The sequence below is a fragment of the Paroedura picta genome, chromosome 7 (assembly GCF_049243985.1).
Source record: "Paroedura picta isolate Pp20150507F chromosome 7, Ppicta_v3.0, whole genome shotgun sequence".
Taxonomy (NCBI): domain Eukaryota; kingdom Metazoa; phylum Chordata; class Lepidosauria; order Squamata; family Gekkonidae; genus Paroedura; species Paroedura picta.
Window position 1 is genome coordinate 97,092,340 of NC_135375.1, and position 12,806 is coordinate 97,105,145.

Below are 12,806 nucleotides of genomic sequence, written 5' to 3' on the forward strand. Positions count from 1 at the left end.
CAGGCGAAGTTTTCGCAGTTCGGCTGATTTCGAATCCAGTGCCTTCTGAGGGCTGCAGTCCCAGCCAGAGGATGGGCAGAAGAGTCCTTTGCAACAGGAAACAGAGAGGAGTCCAGGGGCTTTGAAGAATAGCATGAAAAATATATTCCAGCCCAGGAACTCCTGGATTCTAGAGCCTCTCTCTTCCAGACACTGCAGAGGCACTCCAAGGTGCGTTTAGATGCAGAAGAAGAGGAGCTGGGTTTTTATACCCCAATTATGGGTATTTGAAGGAGTCCCTAAGTGACTTAGAAACACCTTTCCCTCTCTCCACAACAGATGCCCTGTGAGGTAAGTCAAGCTGAGAGACCTGTGAGAGAGCTGTAATTGGCCCAAGGTCACCCAGAAGGTCTCACGTGTCTCAGAGGGGCTTGCAATCGCATTCCGTTCCTCTCCCCACAACAGACCCCCTGCAAGGTAGGTGGGTTGAGAGAGCTCTGAGAGAACTGTGATGGGCCCAAGGTCACCCAGCAGGTTGCATGTGCCTCAAGGGGACTTACAATCAGCTTCCCATAACAAAATTTGAGTCCAATAGCACCTTTAAGACCAATAAAGGTTTATTCAATGCATGAGCTTTCCTTAGACTACAACCCACTTGAACCTCCTCACAACAGACACCCGGTGAGATTGGTGGGCTGAGAGATCTCTGAGAGAACTGTGACTAGGCCAGGGGCACCCAGTGGACCTCATGTGTCTCAGAGGGGCTTACAAACTCCTTTCCCTTCATCTCCTTGCAACGGGTCCTTGTGAGGTAAGTGGGGCTGAGTGAGCTCTGAGACCCAAGGTCAAGCAGCTGGCTGCATGTGGAGGAGGAGCAGGGAATCAAACCTAGGTCTCCAGATTAGAGGTCCCAGCTCTTTGCCACCACACCAGGCTGGCTGTTACTGAGAAGAAGTACCTGAGAAGAAGTACCTTAGAAGAACCATTGTCTAGTCCAACAACAGTTTGCCTTGGAATACAGTATCTGCAAGGTGCCCTAAGACTCCTGGGCCTTCATTTCCAGGGCCTGGAGGGAGCATCTCTTCTGCTGGAACCCACAGAGGTTTCAATTATCCTGAATGCTTGAATGGCCTAGGTTGGAATCCAGAAGGCAGACAGGGGCACAGGGTGTGCTTTGTGTGTTCAGGATTGGCTAATTTTAATTAAAGAGACTTTAATTAAGTCTTACCCACCCTTCTCACACACAATCTCTCCCTCCCCCTCTCACATACACCCTCCTTCTCTCTCACACACTCTTTCCTTCTCTCTCTCTTACACACACACACACAATTTCCCCCCTCTCTCCCTCCCTTTCTCTCCCCCCTCTTTCACAGCACTCTCCATTTCCCCCACTCCCTCCCTCCCTCTCCCCTTTTCTCCCCCACACACTATTTCCCCCTCTCACACACTCTATTTCCCCCTCTCCCTCCCCCTCTCTTCCCCTCTCTCACACACTCTCTCGCCCCCTCTTCCACACTCACTTTTCATTTCCCTCCCTCCGTCCCACACTCCTCCTCCTCCCCTCACACCCCTGGTCTCTCCAGGAAGGTTCAAAGGCTCCCCAGCCACAAAAACAAGCCATTGATAAATGGCGCGAGGAAGAGGCGAAGTGAAGCCCTAGATTCCTCCCCCTCTCCCCGCCAAGAAACTTCAACAGGATCGAGGGGGTTTTGCGGCTGGGAAAGCAGCCCGAGCCAGCCCCCCTGCAGATGTCCGCCAGGTTAAAGAGATTTCTCGCCATAGTGCGCGCGCAAACAGGCCCTTGTGTTTTATCTCGGCAAATCGCATTGAAACCGAGCCCGCCCCTAACATCTCTGCCCTCTATTGAGTCGAGCGTGCACGCATTTCAAGAGCCAAAGGGACCTTGGCAGCTGCTTTAGCCAAAACTTCACGCGTCCTCACCAAACCCCCACTAACTGTGACGAGAGCCTGCCTAACCCCCCCCCCCAATTAAAAAAAGTCCTGCGAAGGTGTCCTGCCGGATCCCAAGAAACACGCAGGGCGCGCGACGCCAAGACCGCAGCACGTGTGAATGGGCACAACTGAGACCGGTGATGGTTCTTAGGGTTGCCAACAACCCAGGGAGGGGGAACTGCCTGGCCAGTTGGGGAGAGGGTCGGGGGCAGAGCTGTCCGGACAGAGCAGGCTTCTGGCGACCGCATCGGGCTTGCAAGGCGCCTCCAAGGGGCCGCTGGGCTCCCACTGGCGGGGCCGGGCCCGGCCTGCGCCCCAGGGGCTCTCTTTTTGCCCTCGAAGGGAGGAGAGGGCGCCGAACGAAGCGAGCGGCCGGCTTGGAGGTCGGGCTGAGCCTGGGCCCCGCGCCCTTGCCCGGCTCAAGGCCCTGAAAGCCAACCCCGAGGAGCAGCCGCGTTCCCGACGGCCCATGCCTCTCCTGGCAGCAGCCTCCCTGGGCCCTCGTCTCTCCAAGGCCCCTTTGGCAGGCTTCCCTCGGGGAAGCCGTGCGCCCTGTCCTCCCGAGGACCCGAGGACAGGCAGTCAGTCCTTCCTGCCTTACAAACGACGGGTACTTCCTCGCTGCTTGGCTGGGAGCCGTCGGGCAAAAATACAGTGTACTGTTGTGTGTGTGTGTGTGTGTGTGTGGGAAACACCCTCCATGTGGTGCTTTTCAATACAATATCGTGTAAAACACGATCCTGGTGGGAGAAAAAAACAAACCATTAATCATGTAAAACACAATCATGGTGCAAAAGTTAAGCAGTGTACAAAATAAAATCCAGGTGAAATACAACCCTGGTGTAAAAATACAGTCATGATGCAAGATAAAATACTCATGTAAAATCATGGCATAAAACATACAATCCAGAGGGAGGGGAGAGAAATGCAGCCTGGAATCGGCTAATTCTAGCTAGCTGCATAACCAAATGTCCCTGGATGCTTTATAAGACTTTTCCAAAGATACAAACTCCACAGACAAGGTCCCTGACGCAGAGTTCTGCCCAGCTCCAAAGCTTGCATGTGTCTTGCGTCTGTTTCCTTGGTCTTCATAAATGATGTGATTTTTTTTTGGGGGGGGGAGTCTTTGGACTCTCTGCCTCTGTCTAGTTTCAGGATCCTAAAGGCAGGTTTGAATTTCACCAATGTGATTGGGATGCCACTGCTCAAAATGTTGCATGGCCCCGGAATGCTGAACAAACATCTCCAACATCCAGTTACCCGCATCAAGATGAAGAGAGCCATCAGGCGACCACCGGCACCAAGCTTGGGCTGGAAGGAAGGCCAGAAGGGATGCGCCCTGACTTGAGTCCCCCAAGACCTACCAGCACCTGACAGGTCTAGGCTGGGCATAGAAGTCCACTCCAGAGCAGTTAAATAGGAAAGAAGGAGAGGAGGAGGAGCTTGTTTTTTATACCCTGAGAGACAGCTTGGTGTAGCAGTGGTAGAATAGCGGTCTCTTATCTGGAAAGCCCGGTTTGATTCCCCCTTCCTCCTCCACATGCAGCCAGCTGGATTACCTTGGTCCAGTCAGCTCTCTCAGCCTCATGTATCTCTCAGGGTGTCTGTTGTAGGGACAGGAAAGGGAAGGTGATTGTAAACTACTTTGAGACTCCTTCCGATAGAGAATAGTAGGGTACAAAAAAACAGCTCTCCTCTTCTCTCTACCCGAATGACCCCCAAAGTGTCTTACAATCTTTTCCCCTTCCTCTCCCCACAGCAGCCACCCTGTGAGGTTGGTGGGGCTGGGAGAGCTCTGCTCTGCAAGAACCGCTCTAAGAACAGTGACTGGCCCGAGGTCACTCAGCCGGCTTCATGGGGAGGAGCGGGAATCGAAACTGGTTCTCCAGATTACCTCTCTTAACCACTGCAACCAGGTTGGCTCTCAAAGCTGCAAGGCTTGAGCCACGACCCATTTCAGCAAAGATGTGTTGGAAGGATAGACGGACCTGGATCGCTCAGATCTCAGGACAGGCCCTGGCTAGTACGAGGGTCACTCCACAGAGGCAGGCAATGGGTGAGCCACCTCCGAACATTCCTGGGCTTGAGAACCCTGCGGGGGGGGGGGCATTAGTCAGCTGTGGCCTGATGCCTGCCTGCCCCCTTCCCAAAGCAGCCAATTTTAAATTCATTGGAAATAAGCTCCTTTCGGAGAGAGGGCTTACATTTTATTTTTTACCCCACCTTCCACCCTAATGGGGACCCAGTGGCTTATCTCCATTTTATCCTCACCACAGACTTGCAAGGTGGGCTAGGCTGAAAGTGCATTATTAGTTCAGCTCCGGACTGCAATCTGGGTCTTCCCAGTCCTAATCCGACCCAAGAACCCAGCTTTCCCAACCTGGCACTGGCAGACCCCTGGCTTAGCAACCCGCCAGGTATCTTTAGAAAGCATGGAGGGTCTGGGCTGATTTTGTTTACAAATAAAATTAGAAAGTGCTACCAGAGAACCCTGACTCACTCCACTCCCTGACCTTTGGTCCTTGGCTCCACCTCCTGCAGCAGCCATTGTGTAGTTGAGCAGCCCCCCCCCTGCACCCAGGACCTACAGGCTCAGAAAGGGTTGGGACCCCCCCCCCCCCCGCACTCTTGTTAGCAGAGTAAGTAAGTAATAGATATGCACACGCTGTATTTTAGGATTAGGAGAAAAGGATTTATTAAGGAATGACCATACTTGATAGTGCAGAGTAGAGATAGAAAGAGGCTGACTACATGGCTGACTAGCAGAGACAGAATAAAAGAGAGGCTTCTGAGAAGAAGCAGGAAATTGCCTTTAAGAGTAGCAGTCTAGAGACAGAGAAGAAGTACCAGTTAACAGGATAGAAAAGGTCCTGACCTCACTGACCTATCTATCTTGCTGTCCCCTTCAGGCTCTTCTTCTCTTCCTATTTGTACACCAGACATTGCCAACACCCCTTCTCAAGGTCTAGTGTACAAAGTCCACAAGGTTCATCTTCTTAGGTAGACTTTGAAACTTCTCCCTGGGGAGTGGCTTGGTGAGCGCATCTGCAATCATTTTATTCGTAGGAAGAACAAGCCCATCTTCCTTTATGTTTCTTACAAGGTGATGCTTCACATCAATGTGCTTAGTTCTCAAGTCGACTTTCTCTGTTGGTGCAAGCTTTATGCACCCTTGGTTGTCTTCATAAAGTTGCACTGTCTTGGGTTCTTCTACCCCAAAGTCTTGCATTAGTTGCAGTATCCACTTCAGTTGTTTGCATGCTTCCACTGCGGATACATATTCAGCGTCAGTTGTGGAAACAGCTACACTTCCTGCTGCTCCAGCTGATTAGTCCGCCGCCATAGAACAACAAGTGTCCACTTGTTGACTTTCTGTCAGTAGTGTCTCCTGCCCAATCGGCATCCATGTATCCCACCAGTCTTGGTTTGTCACATGTTGGCAACTTCAGTTTCAGATGTACAGTACCAGTTAGGTGCTTTGTAAGTTGCTTGACTGTGTTCCAGTCTCTTATTTATTTATTTATTTATTTATATTTCTATACCACCCATTTCTTTGCAGCTCTGGGCAGTTTACATTGAACATTATATAATACAAATTACATGGAATGATATATAATAACAACAATATGTAACATCAACTTTCAAATAAGGCATCAAAACCTTGCAAAAGCACATTATAATATAAATAACAATTAACAGTAACATTGGGGGGTTGGTTCTTTCAGTCTGATTGGTGATTCCCCCTTCCTGCATAATAAGCCAACAGCTGCCATGATATCTGGACGCGTCAATGTGCTGATGTACATAAGCTTTTCAATTGCTTCTCCGTACTGCTTGTTGTCGAGGAAAGGTTCACTAATTCCTCTCTGTTCCAAGTAGTTTGTCTTCATAGGAGTTGGTGCTGGCTTAGGTTCTTTCATATTCATAAAGTTCAGAAATTTTAGGATTTTGTGTTTCTGATTGAGAAGATAGCTTTCATCTTCCCTATGTTCTATTTGTATTCCAAGATAGTACTTGATGTCTCCAAGTTCCTTCACTTCCATCACAGTCCTTCTTGGCTTCATCTACATAAATCAGTATACAAGTCCATCTGTTGTCTCTATATCTTGAGTAGAGACATGGTTCTGCTTTGCCTTGCTCAAAACCTTCCTTGGTTAGCAATTGATGCAATTTCTCATTCCACCATCTTGCAGTCCATAGATGATCTTTTTCAGTTTACACACAAGGTTCTTGTCTTTGTGCCTTTCAAATCCTGGTGGCTGTTCCATGTAGACTTCTTCCTTCATTTCTTCATGAATAAATGCTGTCTTTATATCCAGATGCTCCACATGCATCTTTCTTGCTGCTGCTATACTTAAGAGCATTCTTATGTCTGTCTCACCACTGGTGCAAAGGTTTCATCATAGTCTTCTCCATACTTCTGGGGATATCCTTTGGCAATCAATCTGGCTTTGTGCCTTTGTACTTCCCCTTCTGCTACATGTTTGGTTTTGAAGATCCACTTGCATCCAACTGTCCTCTTTCCTGGAGGCAGTTCTGTAAGTGTCCATATTTGGTTATTGATCAGAGATTCAATTTATTATTCTGCAGCTTTTCTCCATTTTGCTGCTTTGTTGGCAGGCATCCTTTCTATGTCTTTCCATGCGGAAGGTTCGGGTGTTGCTTCTGCCTTTACTAGATAAGAAAATCTATTTGGTGGTACTCCTTTGTTCTGGATGATTGTCTGACACTTGGCTCTACAACCCTTTCTGGTTCTTGAAGTTCTACAGTTGTGTCTTCTTCTGTGTTATCCACAGCAATGATAAACACAGTTTCTGGTTACAATACTCCATCCCTTTCTTTCGGTGTAGATTTACTGATGTCCACTGTTTTCATGCTTCTTGGATTCTCATCAGTGTACACCACACTGCAGATCTTGACTTTGTCTGTCTGTGGGTCAAGAATTCTGTATCCTTTACATCCTAAGGCATAGCCTACCAAAACGCCTTCATCTACGCAAAGATCCATCTTGGACCTCTTCTCTTTAGGAATGTAGGTGTATGTTTTAAATTATTCATGATGGGCTTTTGCCCATACTACAGTTCATAGGGTGTGCTTGTTGCACCTTTTGTAGGTAATCTATTTTGCAGGTAGGTAGCAGTGATAATCGCTTCTCCCCAATACTTCTCAGGTAAGTCTGCTTCAAGGAGCATGCATTTGCACATTTCAGTGAAACAGCGGTTCTTCCTCTCAGCCACACCATTCTGCTCCAGAGTGTATGGGACAGTAAGATGGTGCTCTATACCCTGTTCAAATAATTCTTCATCTCATGTCCCACATATTCTCCCCCATTGTCTGATCAAAGTACTAGTGGCTTGGCACCATTAAATCTGTTGCTGACCAGTGCCACACATTCCTTAAATTTCTGCCGTACTTGACTTTTTTCTTTAAGCAGATAAGATACAGTAAACCTTGAAAAATCATCAATAAAAGTCACTATGTCTGTTCCCACTGGGGGTCACGGTCTTCATTGGACCACAAACATCAGTGTGAATTAGTTCTAATGGTCCCTTTGTCTTTATCGTGCTATTTTGGCCTTTGAAACTTGGCTGCGTACCTTTTGCCTTAATGCTACAAATTCATTTTTCTTCTGTAAGGCAGTTCCTTACTTGTATTTCTTTAGTTAAATTCTGCCCTTCAAGCTGCTTAATTGCATAACAATCTCTGTGACCCAAACACCTGTGCCACAACAAAGAACAGTCTCTGTGGCTGCATTTTTCAACAAGATTTACACTTTGCTTATAGGTATCAAGAGCATATAAGTCTCCAATTTTGTTTGCAGTGGCTATAAATTTTCCTTCCTTAATATAACATTTCGCTTTGTTAAAACACATATTCATTCCTTTCTTGGTAAGAGCTGAGACAGAGATAAGATTATTTGCAAGGCAGGGGACATACAGGCACTCTTTTACCAAGATTACTTGAATTTTGCCTGAAGGCAGGGGGGTGAGAGACTAGGGGCACTCAGCTATTGGGGCAGGGGAGGGTCTGAGTAACATGACCTGATGTAGGGGGGCATCGGGGCTTCCTCTAAGGCAACAATTTGCCTCTGTCCTGCTGATAGCGAAGGGAACCTGCAGGGCTCTTTATCTTGGAGAGGGTTGGGCACCCATGAGCCCCTGCCTAAGAAATTCAGTTGATTTGGCTCAGAGAGGCCTCAGTGATGGAAAGAGTAGCCTGGATTCCCTTCAAAGCTGCTTTTTGTGTCTGCAATCTGAGAAACCTTGGGCTCATTTTCCCCAGCCTTTCTGAAGTTGCTCACAAAACAACATCTGTCAAGAGGAATGCAAAAACTAAAAGCATTCAGTTACAAAAAGATTCTTTCTTTCTTTCTTTCTTTCTTTCTTTCTTTCTTTCTTTCTTTCTTTCTTTCTTTCTTTCTTTCTTTCTTTCTTTCTTTCTTCCTTCCTTCCTTCCTTCCTTCCTTCCTTCCTTCCTTCCTTCCTTCCTTCCTTCCTTCCTTCCTCACCAGCAAAACTTCCCTTCCAAAGGGGCTGCATTACTGACCTGTAATCATATGAAGTTTCAAAACTGGACTCAAGAAATGCACTGTACTTTGCTGTGTCAGATCCCCTCCCCAAATAAATCCGTTTACCTTTCCATCCAGTGGTGCCCCTGCTTGGGGAAAAGGTGGGAAGAGGGTTCTTAGATAGATTCATGATGGGACTAAAAAGAACAAAGAAAACACACTTCACAGTGCCTTTCCAGAACATTCTAATCATTAAAAAATCCACAAATCTTTTCCAGCCATGTCAACTCAACATAGTTTTTTTTTTTTAGGTTCATGCCTTTCACCTGTATTAGGTAGGTCCATCTAATTGTTGATAATCTCCAGGGAGCTGAGAAAGAGGAGCTCCTCCAAGGAACACCCTTATGCAGCCCAAAACTCCAACCTTTTGTGCCTCTGAATAGCCAGGCATGAGGTGGGCTTGCCCCAAGGCCAAATAAACATGGACCTAGCGGTAGGAGGGGGCTTTAGTTATGGCTTTGGACACATGGGACTGAAGCATCCCTCAGGCTTCTACATCTTGGCTTTAAAAGAAAAATGAACAAAATCTACACTGTGATGCATTCAAGAACCTCAGCAAATTATACCAGTTTGGTGTTGTGGTTCAGAGCGTCAGCCTTTAATCTGGAGAGCTGGGTCTGATTCCCCAGTCCTCCATAGGCAGCCAGCTGGGTGACCTTGGGCAAATCCCAGTCCTCTTAAAGCTGTTCTTGCAGAGCAGTTCTGTCAGAGCTCTCTCAGCCTTAGCTACCTCACAGGCTGCCTGTTGTGGGGAGAGGAAGGGAAAGTGATTCTTCTTCTTCTTCTTCTTCTTCTTCTTCTTCTTCTTCTTCTTCTTCTTCTTCTTCTTCTTCTTCTTCTTCTTCTTCTTCTTCTTCTTCTTCTTCTTCTTCTTCTTCTTCTTCTTGTATAGATTTTTTAAAGGACCCCCTGTGGAATCCAGCAATACCTTTTGTGCGTATGCCTATGTGGGAAATCCTCTTGAATGTATTGTTGCACTTGGAATCTCCAGCTCCCTTCCCTCGATCTTTCCCCACTCCCATGGAAATCAGGCAACAGGGCAGTGGGCTTCAAAGCAGTTCTGCCTGGAGCAGAGAGGGCCCCTCCAGTCTCTTTGGAGAGGGATCCACACTGCAAACACTCGCCTATGCCAACATCTTGTCCCTCTGCCATTCTCTCTCTCGCTCTCTCCTTCCCTCCCTCCCTCCTCCTTCCTTCTCCAGACTGCTGGTGACCTATCAATGGAGGGTTTTCCTTTCCCACTGAAATCCTCCCTAACCAAACAAACCGGTGTTGGCTCAAAGACTGCTAGCTCATCCCTGAAAGGATCTGCCCCTAGAGCATTGTTGGCTCAGGAAGAGGACGCAGCTCCCACACCCCTAAATGGCTGGGTCTGTCCAGCCCCCTGCTTGACACGGCTTCTGGCCAGCTCTGCTTCAGACTGTAGGGCAAGGAGGCTTCCCTCTCAACGGAAGACTCTTTCTGCATGGAATAAGCTAGCTCCTCAGGGGGTGCTAAGACACCCGTTTTCTATTTGCAGGTACGTGCGTCATAAACAAAACAGTTCTCTCCTTCTTACTGTCTCAAGAGGCCCAGACTTCTCTCGCTGCAATTCTAAACACACTAGGGTTGCCCTGGAAGGACAGGGTGGGATTTACTCCGGAGGAAACCTGCCTTGGCTCCCTCCTTCACTCTACCAGCTTCTCTGCCTGCCTTTGGAGCCCCAGCCTTCTGAAATGGATGAAATAATAATAATAAATAATCTAGGGAAGGGGATGAGCTTTCGGTTTCTTTCGGAGTTCATCTCCCCGGGCTGGACTAAGCAAGCAAAGGAAGACTCACCGTGGGGCTCAATCGGCGCCCTACAGTGCCCCCCCCTCACATTTCCCTGAAACTCCCTTCTTCCCCGACAGGCAGACTTGGCCGCGATTTCTGCCATCTTGGCCTTCAGGATCTCAGGGTAATGACGCCCCGCTTGGAAATCCCGACCCTTTCCTTTTGGCAGCCGATGCAGCCCGCGGGGACACTCGGAAACGGGGCCTGTCGGGTGTGGGGTAAGCAAGGACGCCCCTCGCCCCCGATCTCCCCTGGCCAGGCCGAACCTCCCGCTCGTCCTGCCTCTCGCCTTCTGCCAGCGCCAGCCGCCTGCCTCGGGCCTTGCCCTGGGCCGCCCTCGGCGGGAGGGAAGGCAGCCCCAGGCAGCGTCCGGCTCGAAGGGCTCTTGTGCTTTCCCCGTCAGCCTCCCCGCCCGCCTCAAGCTGCAGCCCCTCGAGTTGGAAGGAACCAAGCAGGCAGCCGCGCCTCTTGCAATGCCCCACGAAGGCGGCCGTCGTCGGGACCGGGACAAGCTGGCTTCCCACCCCCGGAGGAATGCGAACCACTTCCCTCCCATCCCCGGCCCTCCAGGCTCAGAGGTGGGCTGCCCACCGAAAGGGCCCGAAGAGCCAGCCCGGGCCTTCTCTCAGGGCTGCCAAAAGCGAGGCAGACGCGGGCTTCGCCGATAGTCACTGCCTGACTGCCGAGGGCGAGCAAGACAGACGGCTGCGCCCACACCTTCAGGGCCCGGAGAAGGTTCCCAGCCAGCCCGGGCCCAGTGGACTCCGAGGGCTGCAACGTCGCGGTCGCGGGGAGCGCGCGTGCGTGTGAAGAGTGCGCGGCCAGGGCCTCGCGCGCGCTTCTCCCGGGACTGAAATTGACATGTCGCGCTGGGAAGCCGAGGGGTGTAAACGCTCGAGGACCCCATTGGCGTGTGACTGCGGATTCCGCACAGCTGGGCCGCTCTGCAGGCACGCGAGGCGCCTAGGCTCAGCGTAGGATCCCACGCAGTTCTTTCAAGGCTCGCAAAGGTCTTCCCCTGAAAGCTACGCGCAAGATGAGTTCCCACAGGCCCACCTGGACGCTGGATCAGATGCGTGGCTTTCGGCCTCTGTGCAGGTGGAAATAGGAGGCAGGGGCTGTTCAGGCCGCAGCACTGCGGTTGCGTTAGCGACCACGTATTATTGCGTGTGTCTTTATTGTGCGTGGCTTTTCGTTCAGACCTGGGTCCCCACGCGCTCTCTTGCACACGCAGCACCGCACGTTATCCCCGTAGGCAAAACTGCAGGGTCCATCGTAGCGTTTGGAGGCGAATGGGGTTAATCGCAGCGGAAGGGGCTTTAAAACGTGCCGGTTACGGATCTTGGGGACGTTTGAGGGAGAAGCAATATATATGGGTCGCCGCAAGTACACGGCTTTTTCATCCCGCTCTTTCCCACTCCCCCTCGTACATGTCCCCCCTGAATTTCGGGGTAGATCACAGATTTACTGGCGATCCCCATGCCCATTGAGAGCACACTGTAACTTGCTCTTTTTACCCGCCCCAGCTTAAGTTGGCCAGGCGGGGAGTTGTACGGGGAGGCTCGCGTGGTTCTCCAAAGCCCAGGGCGGGCGGGTAGCCGGGCAGCCGGGCTCGGCGTCGGCGGCTGGAGAAGGCCCTTGTGCTGGGGAGGAAGACCGCGCAGCTCCGTCTCCTTTGGCAGCCAGGGCCCCGTCGTCCTGCTCGTCTGCGAAGCTTGTTTTCTTGCTGGCCACGACTACGGACGGAGCCCGGGAATCGCCCCTCTGGAGCCGCGGCCTGTCGCGCCCCCCTGGCCGGCTGCAGCGACCGAGCCTCCAGGGCCAGGCGGGCTTCCCCGGCGGTTCATGGGAGTTCAATGGCAAAATCGATGAGGTCGGACTTGGCCGGGGGAGAGAGAGGCGGCGGCGGCGGCGTCTCTGGGCGAAGCTCCCCGCAGGCCCCGCCGGACCTCTGGGGCAAGCCCCCCCCCAGGTCCCCTTCCTGCCAGACCCCCCCTCCCTCTGCTCTCCAGGGCCCGCTGATCGGGAGACCTTGCCAGGCCTCGGTTCGGTGGGGATCCGAACGGAGCCTGGGAAAACCTCCGCTCGCCCTCGCGCAAAGGGACCGGCCTACACGCCTCTTGGCCCCGCACGTGTGCACGCGCGTCTCCTCTTCCCGTGTCTCTGCGGCACAGGCGAGGGGAGCGCCTCTGGGACACCCGTGCAGGAGGCGCCCCACGTCCCATCAGCGGAAGGCCTGCTGGCTGCCCACATTCAGGCGCCCCCCTGGGCTGAATGCACGCAGGGGGATCCGCGCAAGCTCCTCGGGGAGGCCTTCTGGGCGAGGTTCGGTAAAGAGGGAGGGGGCGGGGAGACACCCGCTCCCCGTGCCCAGGCGCCGCCGGCCCTTCCCTCTTCTCTGGCCCATCCTCCGGAAAAGGGGTCCTGCTCACCCCCATTTCCATCCCCCCCGCCCCGCAGCTCCCTGTGCCTTTTGGCCACAGGAATACAA